Below are 26,100 nucleotides of genomic sequence, written 5' to 3'. Positions count from 1 at the left end.
GAATGCCCTAACGGTAACGCAGACTTCATTTTCCCATGAGTCATTTGACGAGTGCGGTTTGGGAGATTATCGGACACCCTGCCGCAATGAAATATAGTTTGTTCTGATTATGAATATTACACAAAATTCAAAACAACATTAACAAAGCTTGCTCATTTTTTTACAAAGCTACTTAGCAATACAACTTCCGGCTGGTTAGTTAAGGTTTACGAGTTTTTTCGTTTCGGAAAAGGGTTGGGCAGGTGGGCGTGGTGTGTAATCGTGTGATCTTCATGCCGCAGATTCTAGGTATTTTACAAACCCTTATGAGGAAGTTTATTAACATTCATTTTTGATTGATGTCAGATGTCAGATGTCAGATGTCAGATGTCAGATGTCAGATGTCAGATGTCAGATGTCAGAAGTCAGATGGTGTTTAAGAAATTCAGTGAGCTTGAGAGTCATCTTGATGTTAGCGAACACCGCCAAGTATTGTAAATAAGTTAGGGACTGGAGCTGGTTTGACCTGCGAGGTCTGAGTCGAGTCTCGTGATTGACACTTGAAAAACGTGGGCAGAAAAGGAATTGGAAAGAACGGAAAGGAGTCTAGCGTGGTCATTGATCTATCTCTGTATTACGGAAAATATCTATTGGAACACGGAATTAACTTTTAGAACAACATTGTCATATCTCGGAATCTATCAAAGGATCAAAATAAAGAGTATGGATCGATACAACACCAAGTATGCGGGGGCTCCGCAACAGTGCATGACAAACTCAGAAGAGACTGTGCCGAAAAATTCCTTACTGTTGACAACAACGAGGAAACCGGCCGCGCACTTGTGGTACATAGCGATGAGCAACGTGACAAAAATGGAGCTTCTGGTTCTTGTAGTGACTTACAGCTTGGCTGGGCTTTACACAAGCCTCGAAGTCAAGCTGTGCGGTTTACGGATGAGGTTAAACAGTACCTAACCACGAAATTCGACCTCGGAGAGAGAACTGGCAACAAAGCAGATCCCGGAAAAGTGGCTGCAGACATGAGGACATCGAGGAAACCAGATGGTTCCTGGATGTTTAAAAGAAAAGACTGGCTAGCGAAGAGTCAAGTGCAAGGCTTCTTCTCAAGACTGGCGGCCACACGTAGAATTAATTAAGGCAGGGGAACCAAGAGATGCAGATAGAGGACGTGTACGCAGAGGAGGAGGAGCAAGAAAGGCGTGGGGTACTGGAGAATGTGGCCGCCCAGCTCAGTCCTAGGCAGTAGTAATCATAGCAGATTGGATGTCTGTGCGACCTCTCACGAGACGAGAAACTAGCCAGTTTCAGTGTAGTTATGCTGAAGGAGATACTTAGATATTTTGAAGTTCCCTTTGCTTCAAAAGATCGGAAAAAGAATTTGGTAGTTTACCTATCCAAATTCCTAGAAGGATGTGAATGTCGCCGTTAGGATAACAAGTTCACAAAATGTCTTCTTCAGAATGTATTGGGGTTATAAATACGGCTTAACAATTTTTTTTTTCTTTTTATTAAACTAACTGAACGAAAATGGTTTTAACAGCGTGAAATAATTGTAAATATATTGTGGGGAATCGCAGAACTTTGTGTAGCAGTGTTAAACTAGTAGCACTGTCAACTTTATTTGCCTTCTTGCACGCCATCGGAAACAGAGCGAGTAGAATAAACATTGAATTCCAGGCGCCCACTCTGTTCTTTTTGTTTTTGTTTTTGTGTTTTTTTTGCTCGCAGGAACTATGAACTCCCTATTGACACATCGCGGTGTAAACCTGCACCAAATTTGCATAGATTGAATTCGCTGAAGAGAATTACTTAATCGACAATGCTGGTATTAAGAGATAAACGCTATTTCAAAGAAAATGGAGCCAAAGATAGAAAGCGTATAATTCAGCATGAAAATCTTGCAGTCATTGTTATTGCAACTTTAAACTAACGCGTTAAGAATGTCCGTGACATGCTGAAAATAACTTAGACATTCTAGCGTGCTACAATGTAGACGACTGAAATCTAGATTCTCGATACAGCTGAAGTACACTAGTTAACAATAATTTTTCCTTTCTTGGCATTAAATTATATGATTAACGGTTCTAGTTGTTAAATATGAGTGTCCTTTTACATATAGTCCGAACCTTAATTATTTAACTGAATTTTAGAAACAGCTTTTAGGCCAGACAGAAGATAACTTAAACCGCAGCCGCTCATTTTAGCTTATAAATTCCCAACTGGAAGAATATTTCGTGAATTTAAGGCTTTTCATGCCTTGTCCAGAGCAAAAAGCACGTTTTGAGAATATTTGCTTCAAGGTAATATTTCATGCGGGAAACTTAAGAATTTATGTGGGAAACTTAGGAACAATAATCGGTGCGAAATTGTGTCACGCAAACTTTCGCGTCTGAATATTAGCTACGTTGATCGCTCTCCTGTAGTTCCAAAAAGTTAGTGCCCAAAGTTTTTTTTCCTGTTCTCGGTACACTAGCCCTAGTACTAAACATGGATATTGGTCAGGGTTCCAGGTCACGTTATACTTTTGAGAAACACTCCTTCAACCAGCGGCACGCCCGCTAAAATTTTGGGAAGGCTCTGTGTAGGGCATTTTCAAAAAATAATGATTAATTTTTCTTGAGCCTGATTTTAAATATTTTACCGTTAAAATTAATCGAAAGAAAAAACATGAAATAAAATTATCTCTAAGTTTTATTGTATTTAAGTAAAAGCGTAATTTTTCAGCTCCTTCAGCGCAACGCCTAAATTTGACTCCCAACAGAATGGTTTTTACGGTTTTGTACCGTACTCGGAAATCGTCGCCAGAAATATTGAAAAATAGCACTTAAAGCCAAATTATTGCTATTTTTATTTATCATATGGACTAACTGTCTCACAGAGAAAATTTGAAGAAATTCTGTTTTCGGTCTAAAATCGAGTGGTCGGTTCTTACACGGACAGCCTCTTAACCCCTCTACTTAACTTTAATGACGGTTTGATCCAGTTGATTAAAACATCCTGAACTCTTACTTAGCCATTGCTGATCAAGCTCGTCCCAAGTCTCTGGTTCATTATTTCCTTCCAGCCTGCCCGCCTTACCAGCTTGTATGTTCGCCATATGACGTGCGCATGAGAATTCCGGCTACTTGAGGTTTTCCAGGGATTAACAAAGAACAACTCCTATCAGACGGACTCATGAGGTGCCACATATGTCTAGTTACGACGAAGGGAAAAACGGGAAAAACTATGTTGGAAACAGTGGGGTGAGGGGGGAGGGGGGGGGGGGGCAGGAGGTAAAGGAAGGTGTTGAACATAACTAGCGCGAATAAAAATTGTTGGTCACAGATGCAAGACGATTTTGCTTGTGAAGTTGCGTTAATTCACCAAGCTGTGAGAGCACGCGCGATCAAAATAGTACAAATGCTTTCGGTAAATCGAGATCAAAATTTCGAATCTACAATAGCACGAAATGAGAGATAAAACGTAAAAAAAGTATAAATTCAACGTCCAAATATGCCAGTAGGTAATCGCTTGTCTTATTTTCTTTCAATTGTAATAACAGCGATGCTACTAAGTCGGTCTTGCCCTATTGGATCTTAAAAATGTCTTAATGCGCGGAAGGGCGCTGAAAGACCTTACATCAGAGCACGACGTTGCAGGAACTGTGGCCAGGATGGAGGTAACTCTAACCCTAAATGGAGACCATTTTGATGCATGGTTTTTACCAACACGGCTGTTTTTTTCCTCTGGCATTGGTCCCCGCAGTTGTAGTTTTCAAAGATTGACTTCTCAAGCGATAGCATTTCACTACCCACGCCGTATAAATGTGATACAATTTGCGTGTTGCTGCGGCTTGGAGAAAAGATATCTTCAACATTGCGCAAAACAATTTTAACGCTCGCAAAAATTACGACTTGTCTTAGCTATCTGCAACATCCTTTACAATAAAGGTAACAAAAGTAACTTGTTTTTACTATCTACAACATTGTGACACATTTTTAACTTGCGTCAACTGTTTAAATTACATTGCAGGACACAACCTCGGCGTGTACTCTATCTTCAATATTGCATGCGATACTTTTAGCTTGTCTTGATTATGTGCAACTTCTCAAGCGGCTTTTCCATCTGTTGTCTTTTACCTGTACCATTGCGCGAAGAGGCCTTCCACAATTATCAGCTATTTCATTTTTCCTTGTTAAAACGTAGTTTAATCCCAAACGAAACTCGCCAATTATTTCTTAGTATAGAGCAGTTATTTCTTAGTATAGAGGTTAAGGCAACATTTTCATACTTGTCTTTCAACATTTTCAAAACTTGTCTTTCCCCCTTTCCCTCCCCGTTTCTCCAGTTAAGTTTTTGTGGGGCTATGCATAAGGCCCGCTAAGTCAAAGCAAATATGTATGTATACGGGATGACACCTAACAGACCTCCCAGAGCATATTTTGCCCTATAGGTAGACTGGGTACTAGCATTTGCCGGGTTCGAGGGTGGCCATTGCCAGCGTTCTGCAGCCTTCGTTGGGTGCACCGTTTCATATCGTGTTCTCTGCGCCCTTATTTTAAGTTAAGTAATTCTTGTACAGCTTACTTTCATCTTTCTAGTAGTTGCCTACTCGTAAGACTAGAATACGTCAACCCAATGCAGTGCTGGAAATAATTTTTCCTCTTTAACGGGTCATGTGTCCTTTCAAATCTTCATTTGGCTGGACACGCTAAATGCCGGACTTGGTCGGTCCTTGGTCTTGTGCTCAAGATCTCGAGCACAGCTTTTCCCAATACGGAACGACCAAGGCTGGCAAATAACATATATGGTTATATATATGGTTAGCTACGATTCATCGCTAAAATGAACGTGATTTCGCGTTAGTTCCCGCGTGAAACAGTGTTCCCGCGAATTTTTTCCGTGACGCGTCCGTTTCGACCCAAAGAAACTGGGAACGAAAGAGGATCCAACATGGCGGGTTGCGTGGCAGTGGATAATTCTGAGCAGATTTTGATAATATGATTATGTTTTGACGCTGAAGCTGCGACGAGGAGGCCCTTTATGATATCAGTTGAGTTTTGAAAGGCATTTGCCTTCGTCTGGTTGGATTTGGGTGCAAAGAAAAATCGCTGCAGCGGCAACAAAACACTGAAACAGAAACCACGTTCACAAACGCTGATAGCTCCGACAACAGCCTGGCAATTCCTAGCTAATGAAAAACTCCTACCCGAGGTAAACTAAAAGATAATAAGGTACTGTTTAAGAAAGTTTTCTATGGGTCTTTTCTCACTTGTGATTGCGTAGGTAAGCAATTTAACTTGGCTGAATAAAATACAACTTGGAAATGCTTTTCTCCATACCCGCGGGAAATTTCTAACGCTTGGCGCGGGCGCTGTTGCTTTGAACAGGAATATGGGAGAGTAGGCTTAATGTCTGCATGAGTTTTAATTGCACAAAAGTCAATTCCTAAAAGATGCCTGAAGGTGCTAAAATTATTGGGACTGCGTGTAATCTGCATAATATCATAGATGACAAATGACTTATTTTGGTGTGAAATTTTAGCATGAAGTTATAATTCCACATGTGAAATTCAAATTTGCCATGGCAATGTTTGGCACAAAATTTCTCGATACAATAAACAAGAAAAAACCCAGAGTTGTAAGCGTAATTAACTATTTAATTAATTACTATTAATTATTGTCACCCATGATATTAATACATAATCAAATGGTATACTCATGAAATTAAGAAAATTAATATTGGTAATCAAATGATCTGACAAGTGAGGCTAGGAAATAATTTCATGCATGTTTTTTCAACATTATTCTCACAATGTTCAGTTCCAGAAAATATCCATACTCCCCCCACAGAAGGGATTGGAATTTCCTTTTGTAAAAAAAGCTCATTATAGGGTCAGTGGGTTTTGTGCAGAAACAAGTTGACTGACGTGTCCCTTCAGTTAAAACTGCTTTGTATCAAGTTTAGCAAAGTCTTTCATTTTTGTGAAAAATAAAATTCTTGGGGTATCTGGCATTTACAAAGGTTGTTTCCATTGTTTTGATGTAAAGCGTGAGTAATGCAATTTCATTTCTAAATGCAGGATACCTCAATTGTTGTATTTCTCACACGGTGAATAGTTTTCTGGAGGATTCACCAAAAGATGACAAGTGTAAGAAGATTTTCTTCAAATTTTCTTACTGCAGCAAAAATGAAAGACTTTGCAAAACAATCTCCAAGCTGAACAATTCCTTATTTAACAGGATTCAAATAGAATTTCATTGTCCATTCTGATTGGTAAACAAGACAAATAAAAAGTCTTTTCAACCTCAAGAACAAAAAACATTCACAGGTCGCACATGATCTATAAAGGGGACTGCTCTTGTGGTGTTGATTACATTGGTGAAGCCATGAGAAAAGTAGAGATGTGAAATGATGAATATTGAAGCCCTTGTAATTAATGTAATCACTCTGAACCTGCCAATCACCTGCACGAGAACCTGTCCCATTTTTCTGGTTGGCGGATACTTGGTAAGGCCCAATCTTTTCCTGAGTACAGAATCACTGGAGAACTAAATTGTAATGATCCAATAATGGAATCCCAGGTTGAACATTCTTTTAGAGCAAAACTGTTCCCATTGGAAATCACCTAAACATATAAAATATACCTGTAACAGATGGCCTTTTTACCCCGAAGATGACCTAATCAGTCTAAAACCTTTTTTTTTTTTTTGGTTTTTGGAGATAATTTTGTCTGGTGAATCAAAGTGGCAATTTTAGTCACACCATGAGCATGTGTTATTGAGTTAGGATGTATGCTAAAGTATACTGAGATTGATAGGAGGGCTTTGCTACAATCATATGACTGTATTTTTTTAAGCAAAATATGACAACATAGAAATTACATTTGACAGAGCTCTTGTAAGCAGCTGTTTAACTATTCTTTACGTTTAAATTACCTTTCCAGGCTGAAATCAATGCCAACTGCAATGATTGAAAATGATAGACCACGAGTTTGGTCTCTAAAAACATCTATGTGTCATACTTGTTGCCCTGAGGTTGTCTGGTAAAAGGTCGGCCAGCTTGATGAATTTTCTGTTGGTGATTTAAATGAGCACCAACTTGTGTAGGATGGGAAAGTACAGTAGCTCAGGCCAGTTACAAAATCTTTTCTGATCACACATGTACATGTAGCTAAAGCTGAAATGGCTGGAATCAAGGACACGACACTGCCCCCAGCACTCGATGACTGCGGGCCTGCCAATAGCAGCATAAGGCGGCAAAGAAAGAGTACAGAAAGTAGATATGAATGAAGGAACTGGGATGTTACATGTACATGTACCTGACGCAATGGCCTGACCAGTGTTTGTAAAGGTACAGTGTAGTGTCCATGTTGAGATGGGGCTTGTGTTTGATGGGGTGTTCTGCATGAGACCGTGTCGTGTTTGTGGATTGTGGCAAGAAATTCAGGTAAGCAACATTGCCTGACCTTTCCTTGGTACTGTGGACTGTCCTGCAGTGGAAATAACGCTGGCTACGCTTGATAGCACAGTAATTTACTTTCTGTGAAATAATTTCGAAATGACTCAGGAAACTTGAATGATGCAAGACTATTGTTTGTTGAGCAGCTGGCTTTAAAAAGTCCATACCTTGGGAGAAAAGCAAAAAGTACTTTATTGATGCCAAGTGATGGAAAATTTCACTTTGAAGACCCAGAATAAAACCAGGTGACAATAGCAGAAAATGACGAGGCAAAATAGGTAGCTCCACTGAAAAATCACTGAACTGCATGCACATGTACATGGCGCTTGAACATGCTTCTATGATGGGGTGCACTGCACCCGCACTAACATCCAGGAACCTCTGACTGGAACTGCTCAAAAAGAGAATCGGGGGGGGGGGGGTGAGATTGGGGGGTTGCTTGCTACGGTAGATCTGCTACTGTATACATGCAGCTCAGTAGAAGTAATCTCACTTGGTAACTACCGTAACTTAAAATTATAATGAAAGAATGAGAGATGCGAATGCAGCCACAACACTACTGAAAAATGACCTAAAAAATTTAAAAATTATAGTTTTAAATAGTAATTTAATGTCATACCTCATGAGGTAAAAATTAAATGATCTTTTTGCATCTTTAAGGTCCTGATAGACAAACAAGATCAAAATATAAACTCACCTAAAATTAATGGAAGATGTGTCCAAATGAGGCTCAGATTTACCCAGCCAAGAATGTGAATGAGATACAAGAGAGTTAAAAGTCATGGTAAGTGTGTTTGCTAGCAAGATTATTCTTGGAGATCATAAGCTCATCTGAAGTGTGCTAGTCATAGAATCGAAGTAGCCTCCCTCGCTTTTTTTCTTGCTTCATCTATGTGTTGTGTAACACAAAAGAATGCAGAAGAGTAAGAGAGCACCTAAGAAGAAGGATGACCAACTAATTAAGAGAATGACCTTCCACAACCAAGTGATTCTGCACTGTGAATTTCACATAATAATTTGTATTATGGCCTTAATTTTTACTGTACCCAGTGTCATTGTGCAACTGTATGAGGTGTTTAGAAAACAATGTTATTAACCTGTCACGTCAATACAGCAAGATGAAATGAAGTGATAAGGCCCACGAGCTCCGCTCTTCTAAAGGCTTGCCTAAATCTACATGTACATTATATAATTATATTTATTTACGTTTTCTAAAGCGGAACGTAATATGATTCCTGTCATTCTCAGCAAGGGGAACACTGTTCAACACTGTTGTAGTGGGGGAGAGGGGGGAGAGGGATGGAGGGACTTCATCTGTAGATCCAGTTCTGTATGTACTATCAGTAACTGCTGCACTTGTTGTTTTAAATACATGCAAGCTCTTGTGCCCTTTGATGCTGAGAGGCTAACTGGCTTGTTTATTTTTATTAATGTCTTTTATAAAGGAACTGACCAAGACATTAAAAATCCAAACCAAATAGAAGGTTAGAAGGTCTAAGAGCAGACTCAAGTCAGATGGAATGTGAATGAGAAATAGAAAAGCTAAGAGTCATGGTGAATGATATGAATTAATGTTCTTCTTTGAATGTTTGAATAATTAATTAGTGACTTGCAGGAATTGTTCTGATAACTGGATGTTTCATGGCAACATTGTGTGCTAGCTACTTGTAGATGGCAAGCTATCCACCATCACTTAATCAAAAAAGGAAATGCTGTTCATGAAGAGTTATAGCCCCTGATGTTTGACCTGGTGTTTGAGTGTGAAAATACAAATGTGCAAATGTGCAAAGTACAGATGACTTTGTATGTAAACACGTATGAGAGTTTGCGAAGGTAACTTGAAAATCTTAGGTGACACAGTCTAACTTTCGATTTGATCTCAAAATCTTGGAATCCTCATTTCAGTGTGAATCTTCTCGTCTCAGAGCCAGCTTTTAGCCAGATTAGTCCAGATTAGTCCAAACGTCCTGTGGATGCCAACTTTTTCTTGAAAGAAAAATAATATCTTCAATTTTAAAATTGTTATTTTTCACATGCTGCATTATAAATTATTGTCCATTTGAGCAGACCCTATAGCACTTACCCTGCATCAAATTTTTAAACAATGCTTGAGTTTTAGTATTGTTTTTAATAGGCCGGCCTTGTAGCGATGGTCAACATGACTATCATAATTCAGGTAAAGCCCAGTGTTTGTTGGCTTTCTGTATACACTTGTGCTGAGTATAGTGCTGTTCTTTGCAATATTCATTCCCAGAAAAGGAAGGGTGTTGTCCATAGCAGTTTCCATGGTGAAATTAAAGGAGGGGTGTTTTGAGTTCAAAACATCAAGGGAGGAGGTAGCTGCTTGGGGGTTAGGCACTCTCGTTTGTAGTAGTGAGGCATTTGGCCGTCGTCTTGTCAGTGTTTTAATGTCTGAACGAATTGCGGTTATTTTGCCAACAAGTTCTTTAGCCAACGACTTGTTCGCCAACGTCTTAGGTCGATTCGCCTATGTCCTACAATGTATGTTGCTTTGCCAACGTCCTCCTGGTCAATTCGTCAACGTCAGATATCCAGTACTAATGAAAAAAATAAGCTGCTTAGTGATGTTTGGAATGCAATCCTGATCCTTGGGTGATCCTTGGGTCAAGAAATTTTAAGTCACAGCTAGTTTCGCTTGACTGACTTCAGATCAATTTGCATGTTTTTGATAGTTTCACAAGCCAGCTCATAAGCACTACATCGCGGTAATTTTCACAGTAATTTTCATGGTGGGGCCATTATCTTTCTGATATTATTACTGGTACACCACATCATCACCAGAATAAGCCGTCTGAAGGCCAACCTCTTGTACCTTAAAAAAAAATCTTAGCGGGATGGGTAGCATAGCAGATTCGCACTTATTATTATGACGGCTTAGGATATTCACTCATTATCCAGCTTGGGGTTTGCTTTGAGTTTGATGAGACATCAAACGATTAGACGATAAAGAAAAGAGGTCAAGTCAGCGTTGTTATTGATTAAGAATCCTCTCGCAGACAAATCAGCTAAGCACACAATATTGCAAGAGAACTGCCGCCAGCACACACAAGTGAAGGTAAACTTTTATTTAGACATTCGCGAATTGACCGGTAGGATGTTGGCAAATCGACCTAAAACGTTGGCGAACGAGACATTGGCTAAACAACTCGTTGGCGAAACAACCGGATACCGTCTGGACAAGTCTTGGATTTTAGCATTTTTTACACCTTGTACAATGTACATGACTGTGCATTTTTTTGTTAGAAATAAGTATACTTTAGAGTGTTGACAGTTATACCATGGAGGTATCAGACCCTGTACAACATGTATCTGGTGGTTATACATGTTGTACTTCTGTAGGGTACATTACTTGTATATATTCACCAGGGCTCCTTACACTGCGTGCACTGGACAATACATGTCTTTGCAAGTTAGCAGCATAGGTAATTTCCTATAGCCATACATGTACATCAACACAAGCAGGATCAGTGGTTTTCAATAATTTGTAAGGAGGAGTGTTTCTTACAGTATGCCATTTGTACAGTACATGTGATGATTGTGATTAATTTGCCAGTGAACTAAAATGTGTCTTTTATCTTTAAGGATCGGTATTCCTGCAACATGCCGTGACATGAACATGCACACCAGAAAGTGAACAGACCAATATTATTAAGGCAAACTGAACCAAATGGAGGATAAGGTTCACACTCTAGATGCACATGGTTAGTATATGTCTCCCCCGGGCCTCCCTTCTCTGTGGGATGCTGCCAGTTCATGATTGTATGAAATTCATTCAAGGTTACTCCCTAGATTTCCTGGGTAGTCTAACCACTAGGTTTAACCTGTTTATACACCTGGGTGGAAAGAGTTACTGTGAGTCAAAGTAAACTTTCCTACCCAGGATCATGTCATTTGGGCAATGACATTGAGGAGTAAAATCCTTAGCATCGAGATACAGAGTCTAATGCACATACCATTCTAAGGCCACTGCTTAATGTTATGCGTAAGCTACAGTGTACATTGTAACAACTGTGGTTAATTGACTAGTGAACTACAACACATTAATAACATGTATGTTTTTTGTCTTTTAGAATCTGTATCCTGACAAGATGAGAACACATACATCCACACCAGCAGACTGGACTATATGGAAGATTTAGTTTGCACTTTATGCCAGCATGGTTAGTATGATTATAATTATTTCCTTTTCCATCAGAATCCTGCACAGGCGTCCCAAACTCACAATTCGAGGAATTGATCAAATATTAAAGATTTATGTACGCTTATCGAGTAAATAAATCATTAATATTTGATCGATTCCTCGAATGTGAGTTTGGAACGCATGTGAACCATGACTAGTTGACAATGTTTTGCTGTTTCAAATGTCATTCCAAGAAAGAGGTTTTGTTGAGTTTTTAATATGGAAGTTTGGATATTAAACATACACTGTACTGTAACTCATCCCTATGAGGTGTCAGCCATTATTTTGAAAATTATATGCAAGTTACAGTGAATGTGATATGTTTTTGATAAGCATTAATTTTGTTTTGATATTTGTCAAAGGTACTGTATTACTTGCACAAAAAATTTGGACGTTGACATTATTTTCGGACATTTTTTTTGAGGACACTTGGCTGAGACATAGCTTCATAGGCAAATTTTTGCCTACAAAACTTGAATCAGACTGCAAATTTTATGGAATTGATCTGTATTATGTTCTCATAAAAGAAACAAAAATTTTCCTCCCCAGTGATATTAAGAACAGGCAAATGCTAATCCAAGTTGTAGCTTTATTATGCAAGAAGAAAGTATATACTTTATACTGTAACATGAATATTTTGGATGCTTAAAATTTCAGGCCCTTACAAATTTCGGACGATTATATTTCTGGACACTTTTTTTGTCCGAAATTAATGTTGTTTGAATTTTTTTGCAAGCAATGTATATGTAAACTATTTAAATTTTATGTTGTCATAATAAGGAGAGTAATGAGAAGAGTGGAGTCTTCATTTCATTGAGATTCTTCCCCTCCCCCCCTCCCTCCAGTTCGGAGCATTTTAAGTTTCTCATTTCAAGCTTATTTATTCCTGGGTCAATAGTATTCCTTGGAATGATTCAGAATTTGTTACCTCTGGCTTCAGAGTTAATGTCTGGTTCATCATTTATCCCAACAACGAACACCATTGCGTGGCTCAAGGCTAACATTCTGCTGCAAAAACATTGATTGATTGCTTAAATAAGGAATTAGTTTTTTTGGTGGGGTAGAAATGTTTGGGTAATCCTTTGGGAGGTTGTGAAATTCTTAAGACTCTAAAGCAAAATTTTAGGAGAAAAGAATTATTTGCACATTGTTTTTATGCAAGTTTAGCAAACGTCATGTACAAAATACTTACTAGTTACATACTAGATTTGTAGGCAAGTTGTTAGAGAAGAGACATAGATCACAGGATCAAGGACCGGAGACCCAGGACAGAGCGGGACAGAGGACAGAGGACCCAGGAGAGAGGACCCAGGACTCAGAACAGAGGACGAAGGAGCACGGATAGGACTGAAGAAATCATTGTTTTAATGTACTATTACTTAATATCTGCTTATTGTAACCGTTTCAGGGCTCAAAATAGCGATTCTCTGATCACCAATGACATCCAAAATCGAGTTTTTTGAAATGATTTTTCTCAAACTTTGTCAGGAAGAATGTTTTCAGTAACTTGTTTCAAAACTGTAACTTTGAGGTTGTTTGAATATTATTTTCTTGTTGAGATAGCCTTACATATACATATTTTGCCCTGCAAAAAGCAAAACACAACCCTAAAATTACACTTTTTGAGTTTTTTTTTTTTTTTTTTTGTAAAAAAACCTCTTAGTCCGCGCGTCGGGGTATGTTATGGACGGGTCAATGGATAAGTGAGTGAGTGAGTGAGTGAGCGAGCGAGCGAGAGAGAGTGAGAGAGTGAGTGAGTGAGTGAGTGAGTGAGCGAGTGAGTGAGTGAGTGAGTGATGTATGTATGTCACACCAATCAGATTGGATCTACTATAAACAGCCAATCAAATTTCTTGTTGTAAAGGTAAATGGTTTGTGAGAAGATTTGATCCCGATACAGTTCAGAACGGCCACATTTATTCTCCGGCTTCTATAAAAGAGGAGGAAGTACTCATATGTTGGACTTACTTCGACATTTTCTGTGGGTTAGGCTGAGGATTATGTGGGCTGGTTTGATAATCATTTGCAACTGGATAATCAGTCAAAGAAACAGTGTTTGGCATATAACTACGAGCATGCGATGAAGGGTGAGCTTTTCCCACTAGATACGTTTTTAAATTGAGTTTAAGGTGTGAATGAAAAACAATTTGAGGTGGTTTCTATGATAGGATCAATTGTATTTTAGGGGGGTGGACTGCACTACTGGGAATATGAAGAGGTTGTGACCAGGTTCAAATCGTTTGCGTGTTGTATATTGAAATCTAAGTATTGCTGCAGAGTTCGTAATGAGTGTTCCGGGCGTGTCGTTAATTTCAGCATCCATTGATAAGTTTCGATGTGAAAAGCGAAGAGACTACATTTAGAGTGGGTTTTAATTCTCTAAATGATAATGTAAGCAGCGAAAAGCTTTATCTTTATTAGTTTGCTTTGTTTATATGCAAATTTTTCTCAGCTTCTGTCATTGTAATTGTTAATTAGTTACTTATTTTAAATTCAAATTTAGTTGTTACTTCTATTCCAAACGGTTACTTCTGAAGATGTATGTTGAAACATACGAAACGTCAAGTAAATGAACTTTGTTTTTTAACATGCGTTTTAATGCCATGTTTATCACCGCAGTTTGCGTGTTATTTCTTATCAAGCTACGATGGCCAAAGAAAAAGAGTATTTTGAGCACAAATTCCTCTTGGGGGCTGGAAGGGCTTCCGAGGGGGTACTCCCAGAAAAATCGGGTGGGGGTGTGCGGCCCGCTTCCCAAAACCCTTACCCTATTTATGACCAAAATCTGCGATATTCCTTACCCTATTTATGACCTGACCAAAAATTCGAAACCCTATTTACGACCTGACCCTTAAATCAAAACCCTGTTTCAGACCTGCGCTATGATTAGCTCCCTAGTTCAAACCAATGTTAAATTATCGTAGATATATAAATTTGTGAAGGGCTTTTGTTGATTTTCTTTTCGATAATGATGAAAAAGTGCCTTCTTCTTAAAGCATACCCACATCAAGGCTAGAGTGCAAAAACTATGCCCTATTTATGACCAAAATGGCCAAAATCAGCTAAAATCGATACCCTATTTATGACCAAAACGGCTGAAAAACCATACAAATCACAGTGTGGGGTGTATCAAAGAATGAATCAAATTGCCTGTGAGAAAATAAGATGGTATCTACATTAATCTGGAGACGTGTCAGATTACTGCAGTTTGTTCAGTCAAACATTTTATGGCTTACTATTTAGTTATCTTACCATTACCGATGTAACATCGTATGTACATCATAAATTCCCAGTTTCTTTCTTGCTGTATATCGCAACCAAAAAAACTTGTCAAATCAACCAAATCATTACTGTAAACAGTTCCATGAATGCTCCTATCTCCGAGACTTATAGTTCACAAAAAAATAACTCTTGCACGCCTTGCGTGTCTATGTTAACCTGTGTCTTCTCTCTGATATATGCGCGCAACAATTTTTACGTTGTCCACAATGTCCAATATTGTGCTCAGCAATTTCAACTTGTGTCTACTATCCAAAACATTGCGCTCAATAATTTCTAAAACTTTGCGCCAGACAATGTCAAAGTGTGCCCACTCTAAAATATGCGCGCAACAATTTTTATTTTTTCCATCATGTAAAACGTGCTCAACAATTTTTGCGTCTTCCGTCCAAAACATTGCGCGAAAATATATCTCTGAAACATTGCGCCAAACAATGTCAAAGTGCGTCTACTCTTTGAAATATTGCACGCAAAAATTTCAAGGTATGGGCAGTGACCGTAGCATTGTAGATAGATAAAGCTTCCTAATTCTTCCAGTCATTTTGATTTCATAGCTAAACAGTCACAACGCAGTCAATAGGGCATTTCCGAATAACGTTTAGCCCCTTCCCCAAAGCGAGTCTTGGTGCCCATCCTTTCAGATGAAAATGACTTCATTCTCATGCAAGTCAAACTCATTTTCATTTGAATGGTTGAGTACCGGGCCTCGCTTTGTTAGAAAGGATTAAGGCAACTCGGAAATGGGCTCAGTCTTACTCTAATTTCTTTTTTCGCTGTAGGAACTGGCTATACATGTATTTTCCTTACACCCTAAAAGAAACTGCAAGGACTTTAATTGACGACATACTGGGCAAAGAACACCCTTAGTGTTGCCAACCGTTAGCTTTCAAATGTTAGCCCCGGAATTCAAGTAAGATAAGCATTTCCAGCAGTCTCGAGTTAGGCCCCGTCCACACTACGCGAGAGGACTTTATTTCTACGGTTAGGCCTACCGTCCACACTAATCCGTCACGAAAACGGAGCTTTTCGAAAACGCTTTTCAAACCGGAGAAATTTGAAAACACTGGCTTTTCGTTTTCGTGTGGACGGAGAAAATATTGAAAACAAAGCTTTTCGAAAAAGATGACATCGCGGTAATCACGTGATTTCCCTGACCGAGGTTTCCTCAAACATAAATCCAAAATGACCGGTGATTGTTGCGTTTTAAAATTCCCCCAGCGTCGTGTGAACGGAAAACATTTGATGCGTTTCCAGAGTGAAACTTCCGTTTTCAAATTCCTGATCAAGGCCTTGACTTCATTTAATGAAATTGAAAAACCTTGATACCCGCCGTGGAAATGCAATGAAAACATTTCCGCCATTGAGAAAATTCTTAAATAGCCCTTTAAGTTCTCATTCTATTCAGTAAACAATTCTACTAAAAGCCAAAATCAATCTTCTTGTTTCGAAAATCCATTTTTCTTTCCTAGCTCGAACGATGCTTGAAAGGACATTTTAGATATTTTAAATAACCCGCCCGTAATTACAATGAGAATTCTAGCCAATTAAGTGGTGACAACAGTTATTCAGTGCGTGGTCGCAAACTCTCTGAAATCTAAATTGCAAATTATTCAAATTTGTTGATTTGCACTCTTCGTGTCAAACTTTAAGCGGCCATGTTTAAAATTTAAACCCGTACAGCTTCAACTTTGGCTTCGTCTGTTACTACGAAAAATGTATCAAACTTCAGTTCGGGATTGTCTTTGAGTGTTCAGAGCTGTTGTGAGACATAAATACGTGTAACAAGAACTGTACTTCAAGCAAACTTGGAAAGATGAATGACAACTTTCTTCGTTAAGTCGTCCTCAAGGTATGAAGTGTCCACGAAGGTAATAATGTATTTTGTAGAGGTAACGTAGTTCAGTTACTACGAAAACTTTGCACAAAAAACGTTAGGAAATAGTCAAGTTTGTTTGTAAATATATTTAAGGGTTACATTAATAACTTTTAGCGTTCAACTAGGCACTAGAGATTCTCTAAAGAATATATTACATGGGTCTAATTTTCTGCCACTTGGTATGAATTTAAAACTGTTTCAATCAATTGTAGAATTAAAATCACAAAATGGTATCAGGAGTTAACTATGAAAACTTTGAAACTAGAAGATTTTTATAGAGGCCTAATAGGGCCAAAAATTCATTTAATTTCAATAAATGCTAAATTTTCTGCTTCGTTATTTTTCTTCCAGGAAAGTAGAAGGATCAGGTTTAAACGGGTATCTCAATGATGAGCCCAACTATTACAACATCACTCAGGTAATATTTAATTTATTTACCCAAACTTGATATTTCAATTCTCTTTACCAATAAGCATACATTTCTTTCATGCTTGTTCTAACAATTTCATAGTTTTATCACGACGATATCCCTTGTTGATGCTTTTCTTTATTCTCTTAACCTGTGTACTTTACAATCTATTGATCATGTACATGTATTCAGTAATTAGAACTTGATCAGGATGTAATGTAATTTAAGTGTAGGGGAGAGAAGGGGGCGGGGAGAAATACCGGTGTTGATTTCACTGAATGCAGTGTAACTTACAAGAACATATGGAGACCAAAAACAAAAACAGAAAAAGAAATAATAAATTTGACCATTTTTCAGTCCTAGACTTGATCTGAAGACTTTGCGATGTATCAACATTTCGTTTCCATGCCAACCATGCATTCATGGGCTGCTACGACCAAACTTCTTTGTTTTATTTTCTCGTTTAGCTGTTACTTTTCACGATGCTTTGTCAAGTTTCTTCCAGAACCTTTGCAGCCTTAGATTTCTTGCATCACTTTCGACATTTAGCTTTCAAGATTTTCTAGGATTTTTTTGGGCAAATTTTGTAATCTAAGATTGCAATAGTCCAAGCTGTCTGTTTGATTGTTAAGTTGTTTACTTGTTTGTGTGTTTGTTTTTCGTAATATAGCGCTTTTTCTATTTCTTAGTTAATGTCTCTTATATTGTTTTCTTGATTATTTTGTGGATAGGATGGAATTACTGAGCTGAGATGTCTGCATGTCTGTCGAGTTGGAACATAACTTGGAATTAAGAAACAGTGGTACGTTAATGCTCTCAATTCACATTTTGTTTAACTTGAATAAGTAGTCATACAACTGAAATCTTTGATATCTTTTAGGCAGCCCATTTTCAATGCGATTTCGTGGTATCAAAGTATTGTACCCTGGAAATTCTATAACTCTTCAGTTAATTTAACTTTGTTTGGTGTGAATAACATAGATAATGAAAATATCGAGGGACCGCAGCCAGGGTCAATCATAGTAAAAAATATTATAACAACACAATCTTTTGGGCCGAGCTTTCGGATAATATTGGCCGTGTACTCCTACGCAAAAAAGTAAAAAAAGTCGTCTTTTGTAATTTCATTGTTGTGAAACATGCATTTTTGCATAGACATCAAAATATATTTATTTGTTGCACACATGTGAACAGCAACAATAAATTTTGATAATGGATATTTGATATTTGCAAGGGGTAGACATTTGGTAATTAGTTGAGGTTAATACATTTATGCATGTTTTAGCGCCTGATGAATCGGCAATCAAATTGTAAAGCGAACCAGCTTGTTGACAACTACAGAACTTGTTTATTAAATCGATTTCTTTTTATTTATTTGTTTATTCAGGATTTCTCAAGTGAATAAAATCTGTGAAAGTAATGCATTGAAGAAAAGGACGAATGTCCAGGCATTGGAGGCAAGATATGGGAGGAAGGAATAAAGAAGGCAAAACTTTAGACGCAATATATTGGAGCTGGGAATAATACGCAAGGGAGCGAAGTAAGACAGACTATTAGATTAAATTCGAGCGGCAGAATTATGGAAATTCGAAAGACAAGATTCAATTTATTAGGTGCCATCTACAAGGCCAAATTTACTCGCTTGTTTAAATGCAGGGCTGTTCTCCAATTCTAATTGTCTTGTTTACAAAATTATCAAGCCCTAATTTGACTTGGAAAAATCTTTTTTGGAGCGATTCTTTGTGTTTATCTCTCGGTAAACAGAGTCTGTGAGCTCGCGTTTTCGGAAGCAATTTTTTTATTTTACTAGTGTAATTAATTAAGCGGATTGGTTCTCTGTTTGCCAAAACATCGCAACCAGAATCTATCTCTATAGGCAAATTACGAATATACGGGTGTGTTACTTTTATACTGGGCTGTTCACTAATTCTAATTGTCTTGTTTACAAAATTGAAATTCACGTCCAGATTCGACGAGGTAAAATTATTTTTGTAGCAAGCCTCTGTGCTTATTCACCAAAAGTTTATTCTTCTCGACAAAGATAACTCGAGGACGTATATATTTTCCAGGTTGTTCTCTTTATTATGCCACATAATTTTAAAGGAATGAATTGTATTTCCCAAAATATTGCAACCAAAAATGAATTTCGGAGAATTTTTTTAATGGAATACGTACAATTTTCGAGCTCACAGAGTCATTTACGAGGGAGATAAGCTTTACATTTTTCCAAAGTGCTATTTTTCAAAGTCACAATTTATTCAAGTATTGCTTCAAAGTTTTTTGCAGTTCACATACACTCTCGTCTCGCGTTGTTTTCGAAAGTTTTGCTAAGAAGAGTAAACATTGTCTTGAAACTCAAATTTACGTTCGTGGTTGCTTTCCAAAGAAATAATTCCAGGAAACTTTTCTGTAGTATAGTGTCAACGTTTTTCCATAATCTCGTTCGTTTAATTATTCGTTTCTAAAACGTTTTTTAAACTAAGATGATCAAAAATTGTCTTGAAATGTTCAAATTTGTGTAAGAAGCCCATGATTACTCTTCTAGAAAACATATTTAGCTGTATGCAAGATTAAAATTGTTTTTGCAAAATTGTGTCGAGATTTTCTTTCATGGTAACCCTTGTCAAAATTTTTTAATTTTCCCGCCGAAAAACTTAGAAAAAATACGAGCGCTTATAATACGCATGCGCCAATTTTTAAAAAAAAAATTATTTCTTGTTAACATGTTTATATTTTTTTAATTTTCCCGCCAAAAGACTTGAGCCAATTTTTTTTTTTGAAAAATGTAATTGAACTCTAAATTTAGACTTAATTTAATAGTCGGTAAATGTAATATTTTATTCCAATGTGTATTTCTTTTGTAATCTTTATTAAGTAAATAAAATATTTCAAACATTAAAGTACTCACAACAAGTGTTTCATTTCAATTGTTTTATTCATCTTTAATTTTCTACTTACAATAATTAATTAGTTAAGTGAACTTCAATTAAATTAAATACAAAGGTGTCATCAAAAAATTTGCCCTATATATACTAAGACTTTTGGCGGGAAAATTGGAAAAAATTTGCACAGCGTTTCCCCTGACAACTTTTTTTCAAAACTTTTAAGGGGGTACCCCCTTGAATTTTTCCCGCCAAAAAATTTTTAACATATACCATCTTGAACACAAACTAACGGAAAAATTTTGATTCTTATCATTCGAGTTTTTCAAAAAAAGAAAAGATTTTGAATCCAGTGAACATTTGTTTGTGTTCAAGATGGTATATTCCATGAGGACATCTTGTTAAATAGTCAGCCGCAACACAACGAGCAGCTAGAAACCTATTTACAGAAATGACAAGAACAAGTTAAAATTTGTTCGACAGCAAAGTTTCTACAAAACATCGAGAGGGTGAAAACATTTCTAAATCGAAATAATGAAGAAAACTTATATAGCCGGGTAAATTGAGCCCCAACTATATAAACTTTCCTAACTATAGCGATTCCAAAATGTCGCCACCTTCTCAATGTTGTGTAGAAACGTTGCAGTGGTACAAATTTTAACTTGCTATTCCAGTTTCTGTAAATAGATTTCCAGCTGCCCGTCATCCACAGCGTAACTATTTAACGTGATATCATCATGCAATATACTTCAAGAAGATAGCAAAGGCAAGCTATGAATCCGATTACTCCAACGAAATCATTAAAAAAAAAACGCGAAAACTTCAACCTGGTCCTAGTATTTAGAACTTCCGTAACTTTTAGCCGAGATGAAAAACCAATACCCGACAAAGTATAGGCCAATTTAAGATAAACTGTTCATGGCTTGCTTCGTTATCGTCTTGAAATTACTTCCAGCGAGGTGTTAAAGGTTATTGTCTGGTTATCAAGCTTTAACATGCATCTCTACATATCCTATGGCTTCTGTTGTAAAACTCTGTCATTTGCGAACGAAAGCAATAACATTTTAGATAAATCAGAAAATTAAACTACAGCTTTGAAAAGCAATAGAGCTAATAGCAAGTGTTTGGAAAACTTTTGTCCGTAGCAAACAATTGCGATAAAATTTTAGAAGCATCAGATAATTGGAGTTACGTTCGTGATGATAAATGTAATAGCGATAAAATTTTTACAGAATCAAACAATTGGGACCAAGTTTAGAAAATTAAAGATGAAATAGCGAATACTTTTAGTAAAAATGTCTGCCAGTTGCGGACGAAAGCAATAACATTTTAGAACAATCAAACAATTGGAGCTGCATTTTTGAAAAGCAGTAGATCAAATCGTGAAAATTTTCAGTAAAAATGTTTGGCAGTCCAAATAATAGCTTTAAAATATTCCGACAATTAAAGCTACATTTCAAAAATGTAATAGATCTAATAGTAATAAAAGCAAAAAATTGGAAAATCAGACAATTAGACCTACATTTTTCGAAAAGTGCTGATGGAAAGAGTTGCTTGATACCAGACATAATTAATTACAGCCTCGCTGGAAGTTAAACAAGAGGATATATTTGGTTTCTGGTTGAATTTTATACGTTTAGTTCCCTTGCGAAGAAATAATTTAAATCGACCGTTTTCCGTACGGAGATGTATAAAACAATATTTGCCGATAAATCAAGTTCTTTCTTGATACGAAGATCAATGCAGAAACCAGATATCCTCTACTAAAATTATTTATTCAAGGTGGCTCTGCATGCCAGTACACAACAAACGTCAAAAGAAATGTTGACGCATTTTACTACAAGTGCATAAAAAACCAAAAAAAAGTCGAATGAAATAAGGGAAAAAGTGTTCAATGATTTGTGATCATGTCAACAAATTTTGCAAAAATTCAGAAAAGTCAAATTTACTAACGAATAGTCAACTATTCCTTGATTAAGTTGGTGTTTCAAAATTACAAATGAAGCGATTGTTATCTGTACTGAGCACTTTTAATGAGCTTCAAGCTGCAGTATTTTCAGAGGAATTGGTTGATTAATAAATTTTGAGCAAGGAAGCTGCTCTTCCAACATTTACAATTCACATCATAAATTAATAGTAGTGTGTTTGTTTCTTTTTTAGAAGCTCGTTGACCCTTTTGGGAGAAAAAGGAAACTCTAAATATTAAAAATTCGTCTGCAAAGCGAAGAATATTGAAACAGACTTTTTAATTTCGTGTCTGAAAATGCCAAGATTTGAGAAGTAGAAATAATTCTTCGATTACTTAAAGCGTTTTAGAGCTAAACAGAGTAAGATAAGCTTCCAAAATGAAAAACATTTATTGAACAGTCATGTGATATTGCTTTTTGAGCAAGGGCACTGCCCTCCAACAATCAATTCGCATTCTAAATTGAAACTAGGCCTTCGTAAAACTTCAGTGCTTTATGGGATATTGGAGAAAGAAAAATTAAAATTCAACATTGAATTGTTTGCCCAATTTATATCACAACAGAATTTGTTATGATTGACATGATCACGTAACTAATAGTTACAAAAGTCCAATTGCTATCTCGGTTTGATTTTAACATGCAGTGCCAGTTTAAAATATTCAACAAACGTTATCTCGAAGTAACTTGTTTTCAAACTTAGGAGAGTTCAGCCATTGTAAAACAATTTGGAATTTTTAAAGGAAAAAAAAAGGGAAAATGCTCCAATCTGACAAGATAAATAAAGTAAGCATGCAAATACCGACCGATAAAATTTACTTCAATCAAACTGATGATCGCTCGATCCAAGAAATAAAACTCCCCACAATTTGAAAACATGTACTAAATGATAACTCGAAAGCAGTTGAAACCTTTCCGGCGAAAATGGCAGAAGTAGTTAACAATCACTACCGAACTGAAAGATTTTCCGCGCCCGAATGTCACTCGAATGAAAACATTTCAGCCGAGAAAAAAAAACATCAAACAATGACAATGATTTTAGACTACGACGTTTTGAACTCGAATATAACTTTTCTAGTTACCAGACTGCCATTTCTTATCGGAAAGATTTCAATTGAACCAAATTCTAAAGTGATATTCTCAACTTCGTCTTCATCCTCCCTGCTTAAATCCTTTTGATCTACTCCTGTCTTGCTGACAATCCCTGAAAATAGAAGAGATGAAAATTGGGTAAGGAACAAACGTGAGTGTCGAAACTGAAAACAATAAACGAGGAATAAAAGAATTCACAGCGAATTGTTGAACACGAGTACGCGTTGACAAGTACAAGGCAAAGTTTGACAAAGAAACGCTAATTTCGTGAAGAAAGCCAAACTCTCGTAAAAATATCAGCTACAGACTTTAACGTCTGGTATGGTTCCTGAACTAACTTCTAACGTACATTTTACTCCGTTACGTTACTTAAGCCATGAGGTTGTTCTAACGTTCGACACGAAACGTAAACCGAGTCCGGCAAGCGCACGTGGTAGGACTTGGAGCCGGTATTTTTGGTTGAAATATTTCTTACGAAAGGTAGAGTCGGAAAAACTGATACTAACCATTGACAGAAATGGGTATCAACCGACTATCCTTCCCCAAATGTGGACGCCATTTCTTTTTTAAAGAAAAAAATTGCTTCTCGTGTAGAAAGGAGCAGTTCACATCTTACTCCGACGGCAAACATCTTAAAATGACAAACAAGCACCTCAGGTCAGCAATAGTCATCATGAATATGGAAAATAAAATTAGACCAATCAGCTAACAGACACGTCACGAGGTTTAATGACAAACACCCTTTGCACGTTTCACTCTGAGAAAGTTTTGCATTTCTTTTTGTTCATAGGGAGCTCACGTGAACCTGTATGAGCTAGCTAAACACAGTACGTAATTTTTCAAAAATTATTCACATTTTTACAGTTCTTGATCAATGTTTAAGCCTTTCCTTCGTTTTTAAAATGAATTCTGTAGCGCTCATTTAAACATTCAAACATACATTGACTTACGGTTACATTTTTTTATCACACGATTCTCTCATCCTTGTACTAGACTAAAAGCTACGACGAATAATTTTGGGCCAACTGAAATTTTTTTATTAGTCTTGTATCTTAAATAAAGTTTTTTATAAAGCCCACTGTTAACTCGATCTTCGCGAAGATTTGTGCTCAATTTTCTCCTGTCTGTACAAAGTCATCTATGCTTGCTTAACGTTTTCACATATTGGTTACTGGCTTAAATAGATTAAGGGGGCTTAAGAAGACCAAACGGATGGCATTTCTGCTTAACTATCACAGAAACTAACAAGGTAACACATCAGGGCACTTACCTGGCGAATTATGAAATTTAGAATGCTGGAATGGACTTACTTGGGAACTCACCAGGAACTCGCTGGGAACGTGGGGTGGGGGAAGGACGCGCCCGGAAGGAACTCGGGGTAAAAAGACGGGAACCCGCAGCGAACGTAGAGTGTAGTAGAAAAGCTCGGGGATAGCAGAAACTACAGCGATTGTACGGGAGAGTAAGCATTCAGCCCAGAAGGTACCCACGATGAAACACACGATGCGGACTTACGCGATTACGACATACCCGCGGTAAAACGCACCGCAAACACAATAAAACGCACGGGTAAAACGATTGACGGCAAACGTATGGGAACTCACAACGGTTACACGGGAAAGATATGGGAGAAATTACCTTACCCGTGCATTTGCTGTGGTCTTCTTGATGCCTGAAATCGAGGTTGCATTTCCTAGTGAGTTCCCCGCGTGTATCCCTCGCGCGTTCCTTGTTCCCGAAAATGAGAAATAAAACATTCGTTCATTCATATTACAACTATGTCACAAATTAAAGGATACCTGGTCACAAGAAGAATGTTGTGTGTGTGCGGTTGGGGGGGGGGGGGGGGGGCAACACTCGCGAGAATACTGAAGATACCGCCGGTGGGGGGGGGGCGACATCCACGAAAAGACACACATGGCGGGGGGGGGTGAATATACATGATGATGTTTTCATGCAGAACGAAGCTAACTTAGAAGCGTGTTGGAACCCGATCAAAAGAGGAAGAAATACATATTACTACAGTTAACAATGTAAATATATCAAATATATTTTGTTTGTCCAAAAAGCTTACCTGCAATCCAAGTTCAATCGCTCGCCAACAAACAGCAGGTATATTTTGCATGTTGCAGTTTGCAGGTTGAAATTTAATTATAACTGAAGAACTGCTGGCACTAAGAATAATTAATAAGCTATATACTCGTCAGAGGTTCTTACATAAGGTAGTTCGCGTCTTTCACTTAGTGAAAACACGATCGATCCGCTATAAGTACTTATCGATCGAGACGTTGATCGCATGAGACCAGTGAAATCTCTTCACGGCCATCTGGATGGCCGCTCCACAGATGTTTCCATCAATTCCAGATTTGGCTCGGGTCTTCCCTCAACAACAGAAGATTGCCATCACAAATGAAGCAAATAAATAAAGAAATGAAATAATATAAGATTTTAACCGACGGAATATACTAGGACAAGCTCAGTGTGCTTTCATTTTGGTACTCACAGGGAAGAAACCAAATTCAGCAGATGTTTCAGATCTTTCTTCAAAAACAATAATTCACTGCAGGCTTAAAATAATAGGAATATACTCTCCTCCCATCGCTTCGGCCTGTTTGGCACTTAAATGGAGGCCACCTTACGGGGCGATTATAAACAATGTCATGTAACAGTCACGGTAAGTCTACCACCTGTGCCAGCGGTTTTCCAGTTATAAATAAATTTCAACCTGCAACCTCCAAAATATACCTGCCGGCCAAAAAAGCTCTCCAGGTCCGAGCTGTCTAATTATGTTTCTGCTTTGATTAATAAAAATGATTTTGTATTCAACAGAGCTTCCAGTTGCTTAAGGTCATTCCCAGTATTACATTACGCATCCTCACTGCGCATAATTTATGACGTCATTAGCGCGCGTTCGTGCACGCGCACATTGAAAACATGGCGGATTTGCCTTGATATTG

General features: G+C 37.5%; 2 long non-coding RNA genes and 1 pseudogene across 4 annotated transcripts; 2 read left to right on the top strand and 1 right to left on the bottom strand.

Moving 5' to 3' along the window:
- LOC145461465 (uncharacterized) overlaps window positions 1–26,100 on the bottom strand; it is a 107,493-nt pseudogene that overhangs the window by 31,841 nt on the left and 49,552 nt on the right.
- LOC145461869 (uncharacterized) lies at window positions 3,263–13,281 on the top strand. 3 transcript variants are annotated; one of them, XR_014040980.1, is made up of 5 exons: window positions 3,263–7,428; window positions 8,101–8,224; window positions 8,886–11,162; window positions 11,532–11,621; window positions 12,848–13,281. It is a non-coding gene; the product is annotated as an uncharacterized LOC145461869 (long non-coding RNA). The 3 variants fall into 3 exon arrangements; XR_014040991.1 differs by having other exon boundaries at window positions 8,101–8,994; window positions 9,575–11,162; XR_014040969.1 differs by having other exon boundaries at window positions 8,101–11,162.
- Window positions 15,315–19,965, top strand: LOC145484477 (uncharacterized). Its single transcript, XR_014049019.1, has 4 exons — window positions 15,315–16,769; window positions 17,148–17,214; window positions 17,937–18,007; window positions 18,593–19,965. It is a non-coding gene; the product is annotated as an uncharacterized LOC145484477 (long non-coding RNA).

The sequence above is a fragment of the Orbicella franksi genome, chromosome 1, assembly GCF_964199315.1.
Source record: "Orbicella franksi chromosome 1, jaOrbFran1.1, whole genome shotgun sequence".
In the NCBI taxonomy this organism is placed as follows: domain Eukaryota; kingdom Metazoa; phylum Cnidaria; class Anthozoa; order Scleractinia; family Merulinidae; genus Orbicella; species Orbicella franksi.
Note: the sequence above shows the minus strand (reverse complement) of the source record. Positions and strands in the feature narration are given on the sequence as shown.